Source organism: Dipodomys spectabilis, unplaced genomic scaffold, assembly GCF_019054845.1.
Source record: "Dipodomys spectabilis isolate Male_0828 unplaced genomic scaffold, ASM1905484v1 ptg000096l, whole genome shotgun sequence".
Taxonomy (NCBI): domain Eukaryota; kingdom Metazoa; phylum Chordata; class Mammalia; order Rodentia; family Heteromyidae; genus Dipodomys; species Dipodomys spectabilis.
Genome location: NW_024870773.1, coordinates 12,180,349 through 12,200,149, shown reverse-complemented (window position 1 = coordinate 12,200,149; position 19,801 = coordinate 12,180,349).

Genomic DNA, 19,801 nt, shown 5'->3' with positions numbered 1-19,801 from the left:
GTCTATGAATCCCTGAGTGGCAAGGGAGAAGTATTGTCTCAATACTTCTCTTTTCATGAAACTTGCCTTCTCTTCATACCTTCTCGTTAGTTCTTGGAGTCTATTTGCTGGAAAGAGCAAGCACACACTTTCTGGGATTTTCATAATGAACATGAATGCGTTGGACTTTACATTTATCTTGTCGTAAAGAGAACATACATGTGTACAGGCCTCTGTGTGCCACAGCCATTGGGAAAGTTTAATAACAACAATTTTAAAATAAGATAGGGATAATATTTAAACTTTTGGAGACAACAGGTCAATGGTGCTATAGAGGATTGTACTAATTTCACCTTAGTTATTTATCTAAAAAAAGAAGAATTAGTGAATAAAGGTACTTAAAAGACAAGAACAATACCTCAAGCCAACCAGATTGTATGAACTATCATGTTTGTTTATGAAATATTTTGACGTTAAGATATACCAACAATTAGAACTGAAGATAAATGACAAGGTATCCTGTTGTTCACAATTTTTACTTTGGTTTGGGGCACCGAGGGAATTTGCTAATCCCACACGTGTATTACCTGGAATGGTGCTGTTCAATATTATATCCACTAACCAGCCGGGGCTAGTAACTGAGAGGACGTCCATAAAGCAGTGACAAGAATACCAGATGACATGGCTTTGAGTCTCCATTATGTCACCTTGGGGAAATCACGTCAACCTCCACGACACTCAATTTGCAATTTTGGAAAATAAAAATATTTTTGTCCTGTCTTCTTCCGAGATTATTATCCAGCCTGATTAAATGTACAGATGTACAGATTTTTGAACTCCTAGTCAATGCGATGCAAATAAAGCACACCAAAAGGTCCAATGCCAGCACAAAATTGCATTCAAAAGAATAGTGCATCAATCCAAAAGGCGATCAAAGACAATCAATTCAGTACCTTCTTGAGAAAGTGTCAAAGGAGAATGCCTTCTGAACACACAGTGAAATTGCTTAAATTCCTTTTCATGGTGTCTAAATTTGCTTCACAGGACAACCATCCAAATTATTTCTCTTTTTCCAGGCCCAAATTGACTATGAGCATTCTTCATCTGGCTGGGTTCTTTATTATGTAGAGTCACTTAATTTCCTTAGTACCTTTAACTTCTCATTTTATTCTTTACAGCAAGAGAAATCCCAGCAGCTGACAGAAGCTTTTTCTTTGGAAGATAGTGCCGTAACATAAATAATTTCATTTCATTTTTGCTCCCTGTAACACAAATATAAGGGACTATATGACATTAAAGTATAAACATAGGTACAACTTAATTTTGAAAGTAAAATCTTGAAAAATTAAGACACTTTATGCAAATATCCAGATAATACATAGTCTCAAGTTGGTGTACTTATCTAGATTTGGGGGGGAAAAAAGAGCATCTTGTTATTCCTTAGTGAAGAGCCATAAATTTAGTAACACCCCTAGCATCTGTGGCCCATAAAGAAAAAAAGAAATGAAAAGTTTTGCTAGAATCCTTTCCGTGATTCAATGAACTTTTGTAAGAAATGAACATTTACCATTAACTGAAAGTGATTTCCACAGTATGTTTTTTTCCCCTCTTGTGAAATATTCTTTTGCTCTGAATTCCTTCAGTTGTTTTCCAGCTGTTGTATCATAACACACTCCCTCAATTCCAATAGACAGGTCATGCTTTCATTTCACAAGCCCTCTTCTCACTTTAAGCATCCAATGATGAGAGACCCATGGAAAGTTTTCTCATCCAACCTGTTGATTTTATAGCTATGAAAGCTAGAACCCAAAGAGATACAGCAATTTTCCTAGGGTTAGAATTGGATCATGCACTTCTCATTAATTATTTTTTGTTCCAATTTTTGTTGGCCCACCAAGAAGCTTGGAAAAGGTCACAGTCCATATTCACATTAATTTGATTTGATGTAGGAATTGAGTAAAGCTGGGTAACTTTTTTAGTTCTGTTTTTAATTCCTTGAAGGTTTCTTATTTACATCATGAGACTATTTTACATTTTAATTACCAGCTATGGGTTTATGGCAGTAAAGGTGATGGTGATCATTTTTTATGGTATATATTTATGAGGCAGGGAGCATGCCCCAAGTAATTGAGACTGGATATTTCGGAGTTGGATAGTTTAAGACTGTCAAGCCAAAGTTTATAGTCACTTGATGTGCCTTATCTCAGATGTCCTTGGCAGATTAGAGATTTCTTATGGATAACTCTGAATCTGACCCATTCATACGTACATCTATTTTGCACCAATTAGAAAGCATGTCGAAGTTATACAGACATAGCCCATTAAGAATATTATAGAATAAATGGCAAACTAAAACTAAAACATCAGGCCTCCCTTTACTTTTTTAGCTAAAAGTCCCAATCTAGATTTGGAAAACATTTTTAATTATGTATTAATATGGATACACAATTAAAACTGTCAAGCATCAAACCTATAGCTACAGAATATCCTTGGAAAGTTCTCATAGTACAGTCATGAACACCGAAAACTCTTAGGAAAATTCCAAATGTGTATTTGAATTTCTGTTGTGCTATATATAGATCAGACTCAGTAGTGTTACATAACATTTTTAAACGAGCGGATCATCTAGCCGCCACTTAACTTATTCCCTGGTGTAGTGTTCACACTTCCAGTATCCATTGCTTTCACGGTGATTGTTGCAAAGAAGCAAGATGATAATTGCTAAAAGAAAATCACATACTTTTCAGTGAATTTTCCACAATCTATCCTTGCTTTCTCTATGGTGCAGTTATTATGGACTATAATGACTAAATTAATGTCTAGAGGAAGAAAATACTCAAAACTTGCTGTTGGGAGTTCATTTTTAGCTTATTGTCTACATGGAAAAATGGTATGTTATTTTAAGGTAAAAGTCTGAAAAACATTAAATGCAAATCACAAGCTGGTACTCATTTTTATCTAATGAAAGATTTATTGACCTTTGAGAAATGCCCTCCTAATAGAATAAAGTAAATTTTTTTACTTGGTAGATAGTGATTTATATTCAATTTTATCCCAATGGAAAGGCCTCATTGATTTCTATTTAATCCATTCAGATTTGAATTTTTTTTTTCTTCTGAGCTAGGGTCTCCCTATGTAGTACTAACTAGCCTTGACGTTACTATGCTTCCCAGGCTGGTTTCCAATTCACAAACCTCCCATATCAGCCTCACAAAGTGCTGGGGTTCGAGGAGTACACCACCACCACCATACCCAGCGTGCAGTTTCAATTTTTAATAGCAGTTTCCATTTTTTCTAACATTCCAGAACTACATATTCACGATGAAGTAGAGACATCACTGAATGATCATACAGCTGTAAACCTTTAGAGCCAATCTAATACATAGCATGAAACTAAATTTAGCAGTCTGCTGCATTGGGAGTTGGTGTAAACATGCAGTGGGGTAAACAGAGATGATTTGATTTTAGGGAAAGTTATAAAGATCTAAACGCCCCATCAGGCAGTTTTCTGGCAGTTTTCAGAGTAGTGCTCAAGTAAATAGTCTATGGAGATCAGTTCAAATTTAGGTCATTCAGATACTAGAATGCAGATTTTGCAAGAGATGGTAAGAGGTAAGTGACATACACAAAGTATAGGATGTCCAACTGATACGAAACACAGCCATCATCCTGACTGCCTCTACAGGACCAGTTTTAACACCACTCAAAACCTGCTGTAGGAAACAGAACAACCTACAGCCAGGTAATGACCCCAAACCAACTGCACTTACATACTCGTCATTTGAAAGTCAGGACTATGTTCTTTTGTTTTCTTTTATTAATGACCATGAGCCAGCCAACCATCCAAATGCAACAACATAATATCAGAATAACCCTCTTGAGGAATAGCTAAGAAAGGGGACCTTCATCTGTGGTACCAGTACTAGATGTCTGTGAAGTTTGATTTTTCTCAAGACACAATCCCTCTTGCTATTAGTCTAACCATCGTGAGGAATGTCTATACAACCATTACCATTTTAAAGGTAGTTTGACCCAAGATATGGTCAAATTGTCATGTGGATCGCAAGAAAATCATAGCTCAAATCTCTTCTACCAGGCTCTCCTGAAAATAACATTATTAGAAATTTGAGCTTCCCTTGCAAAGAAATCATTCTAAGAAAATCAATTAAATGTCTTTAGCCATCAACATCTTGTGTTTTACTGTAATTCAGTCTCAGTGCCCTTGGCTGAGAAGCTGGGCAAGTCTTTTCATTGGTTGGTCAAAACAAATCTCCCGTTTGCCTGATTTGAAGCATTTGGACAGGGCCTGGGAAGTACATTACTTCCAAGGGGGGAAAAGTAGAGAGAGAGAGAGAGAGAGCCTCTTGCATGCCAGCTGGGATCATGGGAACTTCAAATGCCAGGAATTTACTACTGTTTCTGGTAATTCTGCTTGTAGTTATTTGAAATGTTGAAGGGTGAAAAGAGAAAAAAGTTGAGCACTTGGGGAGGTGTGGGGAGGGAACTTGCTGTTCATGTTTCCTGCCAATTTCACCAGTGCACAGAATATCTGTAATGCATTTTGAAGTGGGCATAATTGTACCCTTTGTCAGAAGCACAAAGCTCACTGTGGTGCTGCTTAAAGAGAACACTGAGGAAAATCTGACCCTGTAAACCCAGTCAACCTCGAACAAAAGGCAAGTCTGGGGGGGAAGGGGGAAGCATTGCCCATTCCCAGGGCGTTTCTCACTGTTTACCTGAACCCTGTATGTGCAATCAAGGATATGTCTTTCAGGTGAAAATTAATTTTGCAGAGAGATATTTTTACTCAAAAAAAACTTAATTAGCACAAGGCTTGGAAAATTGAGCAGGCTGAATTCCTTCCAGTCCCCTGGCTAGCTTTCCTATGGCCTCTTGTCATGTCAATGAGACAGCCAAAGGCTGACTTCCTGTTAGGTTAAGATTACATTGACGTAGTTCACAATGACCTGAGGTTGGACCTATTTGAACCTGCAAATTTAAAAACAACTGTATCTGAATTTGCAGTGAGGATGCCGGAGAGCAAAAGAAGTCTTACTTCTATAGGAGCTCTCTGGGAAAAGTTCAAGCTTCCTGATTATTTTCCCTTTAAGATGACTTAAGAGATGCTTGAATGTATTTCCTGTTGATCTGTAACTTGGCCATCTATCTCGGACCTGGGAATCAGAATTGTGACAATCCATTCATGTTTTCTTCCTAGTTTCGTTGTTGTTTAGTTTTATTTCTTGTTATTTTTAAGTATTTATAGAAAGGAGTTAGCATTGAACAGATCAGTTGATGAATACAATGCATTGTGATCAAAGTCACCCCTTTCATCAGTCTTCCCTACCTCTCCCAACCCTCCCTCTCCCCTGAATTTTCTTAATTTTGTAGGATATGAATTGAATATTATGGCTGCATTCTCTGCCCCTCCCTCTCTTCACTCATCTAACCCTCTCCCTTTGACCCCCGTCCCCCACACATACTTTTCAAGTACCACTTTCCTGGCACATCAGGCCAAAGGGGACAAAGCACACTTTTTCTCTCATATGTGAAAGCTAGAACCACTTTATATATGCACAAGTAAACATAACAAGGTTGTATGCAAGGGCACACAAATATATTAACAGAAATACGGTATTTGCAGGGGAGGACTCAGTTTCTTTTATCAGCATTTCTGCAGTTCTTGTTCTACATTCAGTGTTCAGGTAATCTTTTATTCTCTAGAAACAATTTGATGAGAAACCCAGTGCACCAACTGCCATAATAATACATCATTTTTAAGGTCTAGAAGCCGGTTGTGACCAAATGTGATCCGTGTTCTTGCTGTTGATTGCTATTTTCAGAATTCAACCATGTGGGTCCCCCCCCACACACACCTATAATTAGAATCATCAATTTGGGATTTTAGATGGGGAAGAAGAAAGGAAGGAAGCTATTTGTGTAATATTGCTGTCTTATTTGGCTGCATATTAAAAACAATAAATAAGCATTTTGTTTTGATTTCTTTGCCTTTGTCTTTTCTACACATTTTTTCTTTCCTTCACTAGTTTCACAATATTTTGCCTACTGGGACAGAAACGCTGGATGCATAGTAGCATCAGGCTATTAGCATGGTAGACAATCTAGTTGCTTCTAAACATATGCCCTGATGTGAGGACTGATATGAGCCAGAGTGAGCAACAGAAAATGAAGGATGCAGGATATCATAGCATGCAGCCCTATCTCTAACCAGTGCCAAAATGAATTCTGTGTCTGACAGATAGGGTTTTAGCAGCCACCTTAAATCTGAGAGTTGGAATCATTCCAAGTGCTTTAATTTAACCCCTGTCTATGTCCCTTGTCTTGCTTTATAAACTCCCCCACTGATTTTCCAAGTGCGTTCCTAAAGGTTCTCTATTTTTTCCACTCCTCTTGTGCCAACCTGGAAAGATGGTACCTCTCCAGGTCAGTTGCATGTGTGCCTCAGGCAAATTTTGTGGAATATCAAGGATGGTTCAAATTTCACAGACCCCTTCTATTGCCTTAATCCAGCATTTCTGGCCTGTCTTGTTAACCTCACCAAGTATGGGCAGGTTAGAACCCAGGACTGAGTAGCACGCACAATACTTGAACTTTTCAGAAATTCCAAGAAGTGCCTGAGCTTGAACAACTGTCTTAAACCTGTTAGAAAACCAAAACCAAAAAACTTTTAGATCTCTCTTTTTTTTTTTTTTTTTGCCAGTCCTGGGGCTTGAACTCTGGGCAGTGTCTCTGAGCTTCTTTTACTCAAGGCTAGCACTCTACCACTTGAGCCACTGTGCCACTTTTGGCTTTTTTGAGTAATTTATTGAAGACGAGTCTCATGGACTTTCCTACCCAGACTGGCTTCGAACCAACATCCTCAGCCTGAGATCTCAGCCTCTTGAATAGGTAAGATTACAGTCATGGGTCACCAGCACCCAGCTTGACTTTTTAAATCTTAATCAACAAATGGCTCTATATTGATTTAACTTTAATATCATGAAGTAAATTTAGAACTTCAGTTTTAAATGGTATGAATTATCTTCATGATGTCCAAAAGGAAAATTGTTCCTGAGAATTGTGCAACTTTTCCATAAAATTAAAAAACTCAATGCTTTTAAAACAAATTACCTAATAGATTTTGATATTTCTTTAACTAATGCAGTACAAAAATGAACTCTTAAGATACGTGTTAAAAAGCAAAGCACTAGTGACTGTTGAACTTTTAAATTAGCTGTAGATTTATTTTTCATGAACCTCAAGACCTGCACTCTTCCCTTCTTCTAAACTACTGTCTTCAAAATCCGAGTCTTGTCACATACATTTTGAAATGTTTCTCTTTAGTTTTTTTTTTTTAATGATCATTTGTTAAATAACAACTCTGTGCTAGGAAGTGTACTTGATTGCTTTAAAGAAATGACATGTTTTGCTTTCAATTAGCTTATTATACAGTAGAGGAGACAAATATTTGTATATAGTAAATCTTAGATTACAGGTCCCATGACAGAAATATCAACACAGCACAGTGATATTGTAAGAAGGAAGAGTGAATTCTGTATGGAAAAAGGGCCAGGAGTTTTCATAGAGCAAATGGTATTTGAACTTGAAGTAGGCCTTATCAAATGAACAGGTGTTCACCAGGCACAGTTATATCCGGGAAAAGATTGTCTGTGAGGCTCAGTGTAGCCAAAGGAAAAGGGCAGGCCGGCATGGTAACCAGCACAGTGTTAGATATCTGGTGATACTCATAGCCTTAAAGTTAACCTTTCAAGTAATAGGTGCACTCAAAGGCATTGAACCCAGATTTAACCCAGACATTATTAGATGCTCCCTCAGTGGGCAGAATGTGGGATAAATCCTTAGGAGAAACCTGGCAGTTGTAAGTATGTCTGCTTAAATCCAGCCACTGCAGCATGACACCTATTTCTTCTGTTTCTCTACTCTTCATCTTCATGGATTCAGTCCTTTCTTATTGAAAGCTAAACATTCAGTCCTGGTGGGGTGACCCTCTCCTTGCTCATCCATCCATTCCTGCAAATTCTGTGTATCGGGTTCTTCAGGAAAAAAGTTTAAAGTCTTTTCATGAGAATGGCCCAGATCTGACCAGTTTAGGGAATTTGAAACATCTCATTTCACACATTCGCCAAAAAATTATTTGAGGCCCACATCCAACAGCCGCAGAGAAGCAGTTTGACAAGAGAGGAATGAAATGACAGAGAAAGTTAATAATGCAAGACTAGCATGAGAGGCAAGAACTGAAATGAAGTGTGTGAACAACCTCCAAGTACAGGAGTTCCTTTTTCATTTTTTAAAAATTTTAAACCTACAACAACCCCAAAACCATCTGAAGTTGAAGTTATCTTTCTCTTATAATCACAAGGAAACCAGAAAATAATATGTCATTAATTTTCTTCTAGTCCTCATGGGGATAATAAGTTGTTTCTGGGATGGCTGGAGAATATTTGGATAAAGAGGTTTGGATTTAAGGTATGTTCCCCCAAATTCATATCCTTACACTTTTGGAGAGGGGAGAATGATAGTACTGGGGTTGTTTTTCCACTGGTACTCTACCCCCTGAAGCATGTCTCTACTCTTCCCTTTTGCTGATTACTTAAGAGACAGAGACTTGGGCTGGGAAGGTGGCTCAGTGGTAGAGCGCTTGCCTTGCATGCTCAAGGCCCTGGGTTCGATTCCTCAGTACCGCATAAGCAAAAAGAAAAAAGCCGGAAGTGGCGCTGTGGCTCAAGTGGTAGAGCACTAGCCTTGAGCTGAAGAGCTGAGGGACAGCGCCCAGGCCCCGAGTTCAGGCCCCACGACCGGACCCAAAAAAAAAAAAGAGACAGAGACTTTTCTACCCCATTTAGCCCCAAATCAAGATCCTCTGGATCTCAGCCTCCTGAGTACCTAGGATGCTTAGCTACTACTTTTTAATGTTAGTACTTATCCCATTAGGCTATCTTCAGAATTAGTGACTTAGCAAGCTCAGTCAGGAGTGTTTTTGGTTATTTCAAAGCCCAGCAATCTAAATTAAGGCAAAAAAAAAAAGAAAAAAAGAAAAAAGCAGTTGGAAAGATCACAGGGTTTCCCACTGAGATTAAAAACCAAAGGCATGCCAAAGCCTCTGTCTGGGCACAAATGTCTACGGAAAGCAGTAGACTTTAGATCCAGGAAGGAGAGGAAATCAGAATATCAACACTGACAGACACTTCACACAAAATCTCCAAGAGTCTTTACAGCAAAAGGATTTCAAATAGCGAATTGAAACTGCCTCTGGATAATTTGAGAGCATATTGAAGTTTCTCAGAACTCTCCAGGGAAGCAGATAAACACCTGATTTAGTCATCAGGGAAACAATGAAGATGTCAGTAGTAACGGAAGCCAACTGGCTTCCATGAGCCTGGCTCTGTGTTTAAAGCTCACAGCCTCATAGTTCAAGTGCATCTGTGCCACAAGCCAGGGGAGGGTGGCTTGGGCTTTGGAGATGTAAGAAGCTGGGAGAACAAGAAGCTAACAGGCTTGTTCCAGTCTTCTGGGCTCCCATTTACAGGGAGCCAAATTTCACACGTGTACTGGCTTTCCCTGGGGTGTAACAAGGAAGACAGCAGGAGGAGATGAGAGATCAGAAACAGTAATTCCTTCCTGTGTGAATACTAAAGCACTTTACTGCCTGAGCTGACTCTATTTTCCTGACCAGACCAGGCCTGGAGGTGTTAAGAAATGTCATCTATGGATCTGTGTTTCTAGATGTAGGGCAATTATACTTTTAGAAAATCTCAGAAACATGTCAAAGAAAGAAAACCTATGAGAAAGAGAAAAATAAAAAACACATACAGTTTGCAACTTCAAAATATTGAGAAACTCCAGCTTTCCACTTAGGGATGGACATTTGCATTTTCTGGGAACTGCTGTCACTTTGAAATCAAACAGATACATTCGGCCTTGCAGAGTAAATACACTTCAGAAATGCCAGCGTTTCTTGATAAATGTTAATTGACCCCTTCCAATGTGTGTTATTCTAATAGCTGCAGCAAACTTTGTTTACAGCCTTTAACTAGAGAGGATGCTGACTTTTCTTATTGTTCAGCTAGCAAATATTTCAGGGCTGTAGGGCCATTTGGGGCTATTATTTCTTCCAGAATTTCTTCATACAATTGCAATATAGGCATCTTTTCCAAAAAGGATTTGTTTTTGGTGTGAATCTTGATAGAATGCGAACCAAATTGCTCCTTCAGGGGGTTGGGCTCTAAGTTTAGAGGATGGGCTACATATTATTTCAAATGTCACAGGATTTTGAATTTTATTTCTATCTAGAACATGGTTAGTATACGTCATGGTGCCCTGAAGTGAGACACTAATCAAGCTAGAGCATATGGGAAGAGAAACTGACTTGCGAAAAATAAAAATATAAAAAGGAGAACAAACCCCATTGTAAAATGGTGTTACTGAAATTTAATTAGATGTCACCTCCAGGAGATATATGTTATTTGAACAAGAGAAGACCCCAGATTAACAGCAATAGGGTGAATAGAGTAGGAGCAGTTGTGTTGAAGAGAAAAGTTGAAATCAACGTATTGCTCTCCTAGAAGGCTACTGATTGCCTAGAATCAGTGAACTCTGGTACAGCAGTGTGTGCAAAAGGAAGAGACCCACATGGATTTCTAGAAAGTGTGTTACACTTTTTGACCTGGTAGGAAGCCTTACTAAGGCACTGGGGTCGGAGTTCACTTATTTTATCGAGATTGCTACTATCAGTTTGATTTCCTTGACATAAAATCTAACAAATAACTCATCTCATTGATACCTCTTGAAAGTGTACAAACATTCAGTGCCCACTACTATTGGAAGAACAGTCCAGAGGTGGTCACTTTTTTCCTTCTCAAAAGGACCACACCAGGACCCCTACAGCGAAAATGCTGGCTGAAGATCATTTTCGCTCGTGTTTACTTGCGTCAGCTTTCTGCGACAAATTTTCTCTCTCTGCCAATAGCAACAGTTAAAGGGACAAGCTCTATGATGTCACTTGTGTACCTCTCAATGTCCCATTTATCTGTGAAATTATCATCAATAAAGTAATTATGTCTGAGGAGATTATGATACATACATGCTCTAAATCATTTAGCTTCATGTTCAGCCATAACACAAATTACAGTTACATTATCATCATTGTTGTCTAGGAAAGGTCCATTCCTTTTAGTCACAACAATATTGTCTTTTTCTGAAGATCAATTCAAGATAAAAACATGGAGAAACAGTTAAGTGGATGCACAAATTGCAAAATAAGCAAGGCCAGAAATCACATGGGGGGGGGGCAAAGTATTTCCCCTTTCAATTTTTCCACTTGTTCTTTCAGTGACTCTCATTTTTCTTCATCATCTTAGTTAGTACTATTCTTTCTGCATCCTGAGATAAGGAGATGCAAAAGAAAGAGAGAACTTAAAGCCTTAATTAAGGGCAGAACAATTACACTGTGAAACACAAATCTGCATCTAAAACACACAATGGGCTCTAGAATCTAAAGAGGAAAGGCATCTCCCTTTCTCATCGTTATTCACTTATAATTTATTCACAATTTTACAGAAAATCAAATAATGCTGCTGAGTGTTATTTTAAGACTTTTATATATCTGCATTGGTTGTAAGGTAAATCATCCCAGAAGCCACATTTTAAAATATAGAATATTGGAGTCTTTATTATACAGTTAACAGGCTGCAGGCCACCAGTTGTTACAAAGGCCTGCAGCACGCAAATACACATAACACAGCTCGGAAACATGCTAAAGAGGAAAGAAATAACAAAAACAATACCAACAAACTAATTCAGGCCCAATGATAAGCTGAATTGGGATGCCATGATGATTGGAGATGAGCCAGGAGACAGGACACAGGACACAATCACAGAGACACACGTGGCATGGAGTCCAGCAGTCCAGCGGCTGGGCTGGGCTGGTCCTAAATAGGTGGGCGCAGGGGGAAGATCCTCAGGAAATTTCCAGTCTCAGGCAGTAGACTGACAGATTCAATAGCCTATCATCCAAGTGCCTGCTCCTGCCTCCAGGAGTCTGGGGACACCCATTATCTGGGAGGCAGGTGATGTGGGAGGGGGGTTCCTTTCCCCAGCATGAAGACAAGATGCCAGACCCTACCATCCACCATGTGGCCAATATGGCGCTGGCCAGACCTGACCTCCTTACTTCACATTAAGTTCTCAATGTACAAACTGAGAGAAATATTTCAAAATCATCTCCAAGTTGTTTAAGATAAAATGGATGAGATGTGAAAAAAAAACACAATGCTCATGCGAATAAACTTTATATTGGTAGCCTAAGATGGATCCAGCTTCTGAACTATTTCTCTCCACAGAACATTTTGACACCATATTTATGTATGTGGGGAGTTAAGCATCCCCACCAAACCAGTTCTCCAACTCCCAGCCAACTGCTGGCTTTTCCACTTTTTAACTCGATTCTCAAAGTAATTACACACAGAGAGCATACATGGACCTCAAGTTAACAACTATAACTCACAAAATTACCAAATGGCCGGTCTTAAGCTGCCTGTATTTCTAACCCACTGGCTAAAAACTGGGAGTCTCCTCTTGGCCTTCTTCCTCAAGCTCACAGAGCTCAGGGACACAGATCCCAGGGAAAACATGTGCTTACTGACACAAGATTTTTTTACTCTAAAGGATACACTTGGGGGAGTTCCGGGAAGATGGCGGAGGAGAAGCTGGAATCTGAACAAGCTCTTGCATAGAAAACAGTTTCAGAGTTCCAGTGAACAGTCCCAAGCCAGAGAATCACACCAAGTGTGCCATCACAGGACAGAGAGTTAGTCAAGAGCGGGGAAGCCAAGCAGACTCATCTGAGCAGCTGCCGCTGCGGCGGCAGGGTCGCAGCGGTGACCACCGCCGCGGAGGCATACCTGAGACGCAGTCCGGGACGAAGGAGCCAGACGCAGCAGACGAGCGGATTCTACTCAACACCAGCAAGAACCGACAAGGAGCGGACAACTTCATCCTGCACTTTGCAGACCAGAGACGACCCGGGTTCCAAGACTCCGCGTGAGTAGAAGCCCCACTTCCTCACTCCTTCTCTGGGAGAAGAGGAGGGAAGGCCACCCCTCCCCCCCCAGCACCGGTGATCTCCATCTTGGATACCGACAAAGCTCGGAGGAGCGGCTAGCTCCAGCTCAGGCCTTGGAATAAAACTAGTCATTTAGCAGGTCACAAGAACTTAACGGCGAAGTGACCTCACAGACTCAGTTCCATCCAGGGAAAAGTCACCCAGCTCAGGCGCCAGCCATTGGAGTGGCTCTCCTCACCGGGTAACCAGAGCCAGAGGCTGCCCCTCCCTCTAGCAGCCACCACAATCAATTGAAAAACAGAAACCCTGAGAATGGCTCCAGGCTGGGTGCTGTGAGTTTTTTTCACAAAATAGCCCCAGGGAAAAGCTACTGTTCATTGAAAGGCCTCAACTCTACCCAGAACCTAGCCTCATCACTGCATCCCCCTCTTTTGTGATTCTCAAAGCAGATCACCCTCCCAGTAAACTAACCTGGGAGGGGGATCTCAAAAACTTGGGTAAAGCAGAGCATTTCTCTGCTTGTTCCAACAAACTGACTTAAGAAACCAATCAAGCCACAGGACCTCAAGCTGACCAGAGACTCCAACCAGACTCTGGTTACAGACAAAAGGGAGATACAGGACTCTTCCCACCCCTCCCAAAAAAAAAAAAAAAAAAAAAAATCAAAGAACTTTTTTTTTCTTCTTCTTCTTTTCTTTTTTTTTCTTTTCCTTGTTTTGTTTTTTTTTTCATTTTTTGTTACCTTATATATATATAAAATTTTTTTTTGCTTTTCTAAAACTTTTATTAATCTTTAATTTTTGCCTCTTCTGAAAAAATAATTGTTTTCCATTAACTTTTTTTTTTCTCCTCTTATAATTTTTATTTTAGGAATACGTGAATGTGTGTTTTCTTTTCTTTTCTTGTCTTCTTTCTCTTTTTCTTTCATTCTTAATTATCTTTTTGTTTTTTTTTCTAGCTCTACTGAACTTCTGATCTTTTCTTCTCACTTTCCTATCCTTTCCATCTTTTCCTCTTTGTTCATCTTTATGTGACTTAACTCTTGTCCTGCACATCCTCAGATAAACCCGTAGTTAACCAGTAGACCCTATCCCCCATTGTGTACACACTTAATCCACAAACTTATTACTCAATTCAAAACCTCTGAGACTTAAATTCATTAATAGCAGTACTACCTCTTTATACCTATATAATATTTTAAGCATTTTTTTAAAGTTTTTCTCATCTCCTCTATGTCCCTCCCTTTCTCTCAACATATTCATATTCCTCTATAAATAGATGGTCTTTTAATCTCTAAAATAACATTAATTTTTATGTTTCTATTTTATTTTCTGGTCTCTTTTCATTCCCCTTTCCCTTTCTTCTTTTTCTCTCTCTCTCTACTTACATCCTACCCAACCTATTTCCTGCATTGTGATTAGGACATAGTTAACTCTCCCTGTGCCTCCCCACACCAATCTATTCCTATTTTTTACCCACATCTCTCCCTAACCCTAATAATTTCTGGTTTTCCAAATTCTTCTCTGCGGTTCGAAGTCCTTTAACATATAGTTGTTTGATGTCGAATAGATGTATCTGTTGAACTAGATTGTATCTGTAGACTATTGACTGTACAAATGCAAACTTTGGTTGATGGTTGCCTTAAGATAGTGTTCTAGCACAAAACTGGTGCTATCTTCATCTCAAATGGGCAGAGTAAGCCGGAAAAACACAAGAAAAATGGCAAATTCGGGTATCTCAATTCCCAATCCTCATAATCAGGGGTTAGAACAGATAATGAATAATCCAGAGGAGAGTTCCCAAACAGCTCTACAAACACTGCTGGCAAACATGATAAATGAAAAGTTTGACAACGTACAAAGGACTCTGTATGAGCGTGATAGGGAGAGAGAGGAGGCATCCCAGAAGTTTATACAGGAATATCATAAGCGTGAGGAAGCTACTCAAAAACTGATACAGGATTTGCGTGAACAACTTGAGAATACTCAAAGAGAAAGAGAGGAATGGCGTGAGCAGGCTGAGAACACTCAAAGAGATCTGCAGGAATCCCACGAACGGGAGGAAGCTAATCAGAGTAATACAGGAATTGAGAGACCAGGTAGAGAACACACAAAGATCACTAAAGGCATTCATGGAATCCATTAACAAAGAGCTGAAGGAAGTCAGGGAGACCACAAAGGGAATGCTGAATGGAACCCAACAGAAGGAATGGGAGCCCAAAGAAACAATAACCAATCAACTAAGTGATTTGAGGACAAACACTGAACACCAAATTAAGGAAGTAAAGAAATTCATACAAGACCTAAAACAGAGCTTCAACAAAGAACTTGAAGCCATCAAAGCTGACCAACTAGAAGGAAAAGAGATAAAAAACAAAGTAGAGAGTCTTGACAGCAGGTTAGACCATGCAGAAGATCGAATCTCAGGGATTGAAGACAGCCTAGATATTATAGAGAAAGAACATACAACCATCCAAGACAAGTCCAAGAAATATGATAGATCTATCCAACACCTGGAAGACACCATCAGAAGGCCTAAACTAAGGATAATGGGTGTAGAGGAGCACCTAGAAACAGAAGTTAATGGTCTAGGAAATCTGTTTAACAGGATCCTAGCAGAGAACTTCCCAAACATGCAAAAAGATAGGCCTGTCCAGATACAAGAAGCCTTTAGAACCCCAAATAGACCAGACCAGAATAGGACATCCCCCCGTCACATTATAATCCACACAGGATCAACTCAGAACAAGGAAAAGATCCTTAAAGCTGTCAGAGAGAAAAGGGTAATCACTTATAAAGGGAAACCAATTAGAATCACCTCAGATTTCTCAGCAGAGACCATCAAAGCAAGAAGAGCCTGGAATGATGTATGCCATGCCCTAAAAACAAACAACTATCAACCAAGAATACTGTACCCAGCTAAACTCTCCTTCATAACTGAAGGCCAAATAAAAACCTTCCATAGCAAAGAAAAATTGAAACAATACATCTCCACCAAACCAGCCCTACAAAAGATTCTTAAAGATGTCCTACACATAGAAAACCAACAAGACCGCAATAAAGGCCAAGAAACTGCACCCAAACTGAGAATCCAAGAACCATAGGAAGAACCCAGTTTTCGCAGCCCCCAAGAAGGTAGATAACATGGCAGGAACTCCCAAATACCTCTCAGTCCTATCTCTTAATGTTAACGGACTGAACTCTCCAATTAAGCGACATAGACTGTCTAGTTGGATTAAAAAACAAGACCCTTCTATCTGCTGCCTACAGGAGTCACATCTTGCCCGTAAAAACAAACACATTTTCAACGTTAAAGGCTGGAACAAAATCTACCAAGCAAACGGACCGCATAAACAGGCGGGAGTTGCAATCCTAATATCAGATAAAATAGACTTCAAATTAAAATTCGTGAAAAGAGATAAAGAAGGTCGCTACATACTAATTAAAGGATCTCTCCTTCAGGAGGATATTACAATTCTAAATATCTATTCGCCAAACAATGGAGCACCCAAATTTATCAAAGAATCACTACTTTCCCTCAAATCCCATATAGATCCAAAGACATTAATTGTTGGGGATTTTAACACACCACTCTCCCCACTAGATAGATCAACTCGGCAAAAACTCAACAGAGAAACCGCAGATCTAAACAGCTGCATAGATCAACTAGACTTAACAGACATTTACCGAACATTTCACCCAGCAGCATCAGAATACACGTTTTTCTCAGCAGCACATGGAACGTTTTCTAAAATAGACCACATTTTAGGCCACAAAGCAAACTTGTCTAAATTCAGAAACATTGAAGTTATACCTTGCATTCTCTCTGACCACAAGGGAATAAAATTAGAACTCAACACCAAAAGCCACCAAAGAAAGTCCTGTATCACATGGAGGCTGAACAACACACTGCTGAATCATGAGTGGGTCATGGAAGAGATTAGAAAGGAAATTCAAATGTTCATGCTATTCAACAAAAATGAACACACAAAATACCAGCTCCTCTGGGACACAGCAAAGGCAGTACTCAGAGGCAAGTTTATAGCTCTGAGCTCCTACATCAACAAATTGGAGAGATCTGAAACTAGCAATTTAATGACACATCTAAACCTCCTTGAAAAAGAGCAGCAAGATAAACCCCAATCCAGTAGACGAAAAGAAATAATCAAAATTAAATCAGAATTAAATGAATTAGAATCCAAAAAAACTATAGAAAGAATCAACAAAACAAAGAGTTGGTTCTTCGAAAAACTTAACAAAATTGACAGACCCTTAGCAAATCTTATCAGAAAAAGAAGAGAACACACCAAAATTAATAAACTCAGAGATGAGAATGGAAACATCACCACGGAAACAACCAAGATTCAGAACATTATAAGGGAATACTTCTCAAAACTTTATGCTAATAAGTTTGAGAACTTGACAGAAATGGACCTCTTCCTAGCAAATATTGACATGCCAAAACTAAACCAAGATGAGGCAAACTATCTTAACAGGCCCATATCAAGCATTGAAATAGAAACAGCAATAAGAGACCTCCCAGCTAAGAAAAGTCCAGGACCAGATGGCTTCACAGCGGAATTTTACAAGGCCTTCAAAGCAGAGCTCACACCAATTCTCCTCCAACTCTTCAATGAAATTGAAAGAGAAAGCTCACTACCGAACACATTCTATGAAGCCATCATCACCCTCATCCCAAAACCAGGCAGGGACTCATCAAAGAAAGAGAACTATAGACCCATTTCTTTGATGAACATTGATGCAAAACTTCTCAACAAAATTTTGGCCAACCGACTTCAACAATTCATCCAAAAAATCATACACCACGATCAAACAGGATTCATTTCAGGGATGCAAAGCTGGTTCAATATACGCAAATCAATTAATATTATTCATCACATCAACAGGAGCAAGAATAAGAACCACATGGTTATCTCAATAGACGCAGAAAAAGCATTCGACAAGATCCAACACCCCTTTATGATGAAGGTTTTGGAAAAATTAGGAATCCATGGAACATTCCTCAATACAATAAAGGCTGTATATGACAAACCTACAGCCAGCATTATACTCAATGGTGAAAAACTAAAGCCATTTCCTCTTAACTCAGGGACAAGACAAGGATGCCCACTCTCTCCACTTCTCTTCAATCTAGTATTAGAATGCCTACCTACAGCAATAAGACAAGATGCAGACATAAAGGGGATCCAAATAGGGAAAGAAGAAATAAAACTCTCCCTCTTTGCAGATGACATGATCTTGTATTTAAAGAATCCCATAGACTCCACTCCCAAATTACTCAAGCTGATTCAAAACTTTGGCAAAGTAGCAGGTTATAAAATTAACCCCCCAAAATCAATGGCTTTTCTGTATGCCAACAATGAGAAAAGTGTGGCTGAAGTTAGGAAAGCAACTCCATTTGTAATAGCCCCACAAAAAATAAAATACCTAGGAATTAACTTAACTAAAGAAGTGAAGGACCTCTATGATGAAAACTTTAAAATCTTGAAAAAGGAAATCAACACAGAACTTAAAAAATGGCAAAACCTCCCATGCTCCTGGATTGGAAAGATTAACATCGTGAAAATGGCAATACTTCCCAAGGCTATCTACAAATTCAACGCAATACCTATCAAAATTCCACCCTCATTCTTCAAGGAAATAGAAGAGGCAATCCAAAAATTCATATGGAACAATAAAAGACCCCGAATAGCAAAAACGCTCCTCAACGGAAAGAACACGGCTGGAGGAATATCAATACCAAATTTCAAACTCTACTATAAAGCCATAGTAATCAAAACAGCTTGGTATTGGCATAAGAACAGACCTCAGGACCAATGGAATAGAATTGAAAACCCAGAAATGAACCTACAGACCTATAGCCATCTAATCTTCGATAAGGGAGCTAAAACAATAGAATGGAAGACAGACAGCCTCTTCAGTAAATGGTGCTGGCAAAACTGGTTAACTACATGTAGAAAACTAAAGCTAGATCCTTATATATCACCCTGCACCAGAATCAACTCCAAATGGATCAAAGACCTTGAACTCAAAGCAGACACTCTGAAAACATTACAGGATGGAATAGGAGAAACCCTGGGTCTCCTTGGCACAGGCCGAAATTTTCTGAATAGAGACCCGGAAACACAACAAATCAAAGAAAGGCTGGACAAATGGGATTGTATAAGGTTGCAGAGCTTCTGCAGGGCAAATGACATAGCTAGCAAGATCAATAGAAAGCCCACGGACTGGGAGAAGATCTTTACTAGCCATACAACGGACAAGGGTCTCATATCTAAAATATACTTGGAACTCAAAAAATTAAACCACCCAACAACAAATCCTCAAAGAAACAACTGCCCAATAAGTAAGTGGGCGAAAGACTTAAAGAGAAGCTTCTCTGAAGAAGAAAGAAGGATGGCCAATAGACACATGAAGAAATGTTCAACATCCCTACCCATAAAAGAAATGCAAATCAAAACAACATTGAGATATCACCTCACTCCAGTTAGAACAGCAAAAATCAAGAACTCTAACAACAACAGATGCTGGAGGGGATGTGGACAGAAAGGAACCTTACTTCATTGTTGGTGGGAATGTAAACTTGTTCAACCACTTTGGAAAGCAGTATGGAGGTTCCTCAAAAGACTCCACATAGAGCTCCCCAATGACCCAGCAATCCCACTTTTGGGCATTTACCCAAATGATCACAAACAAGGCCACACTAAAGCTACCAGCACAA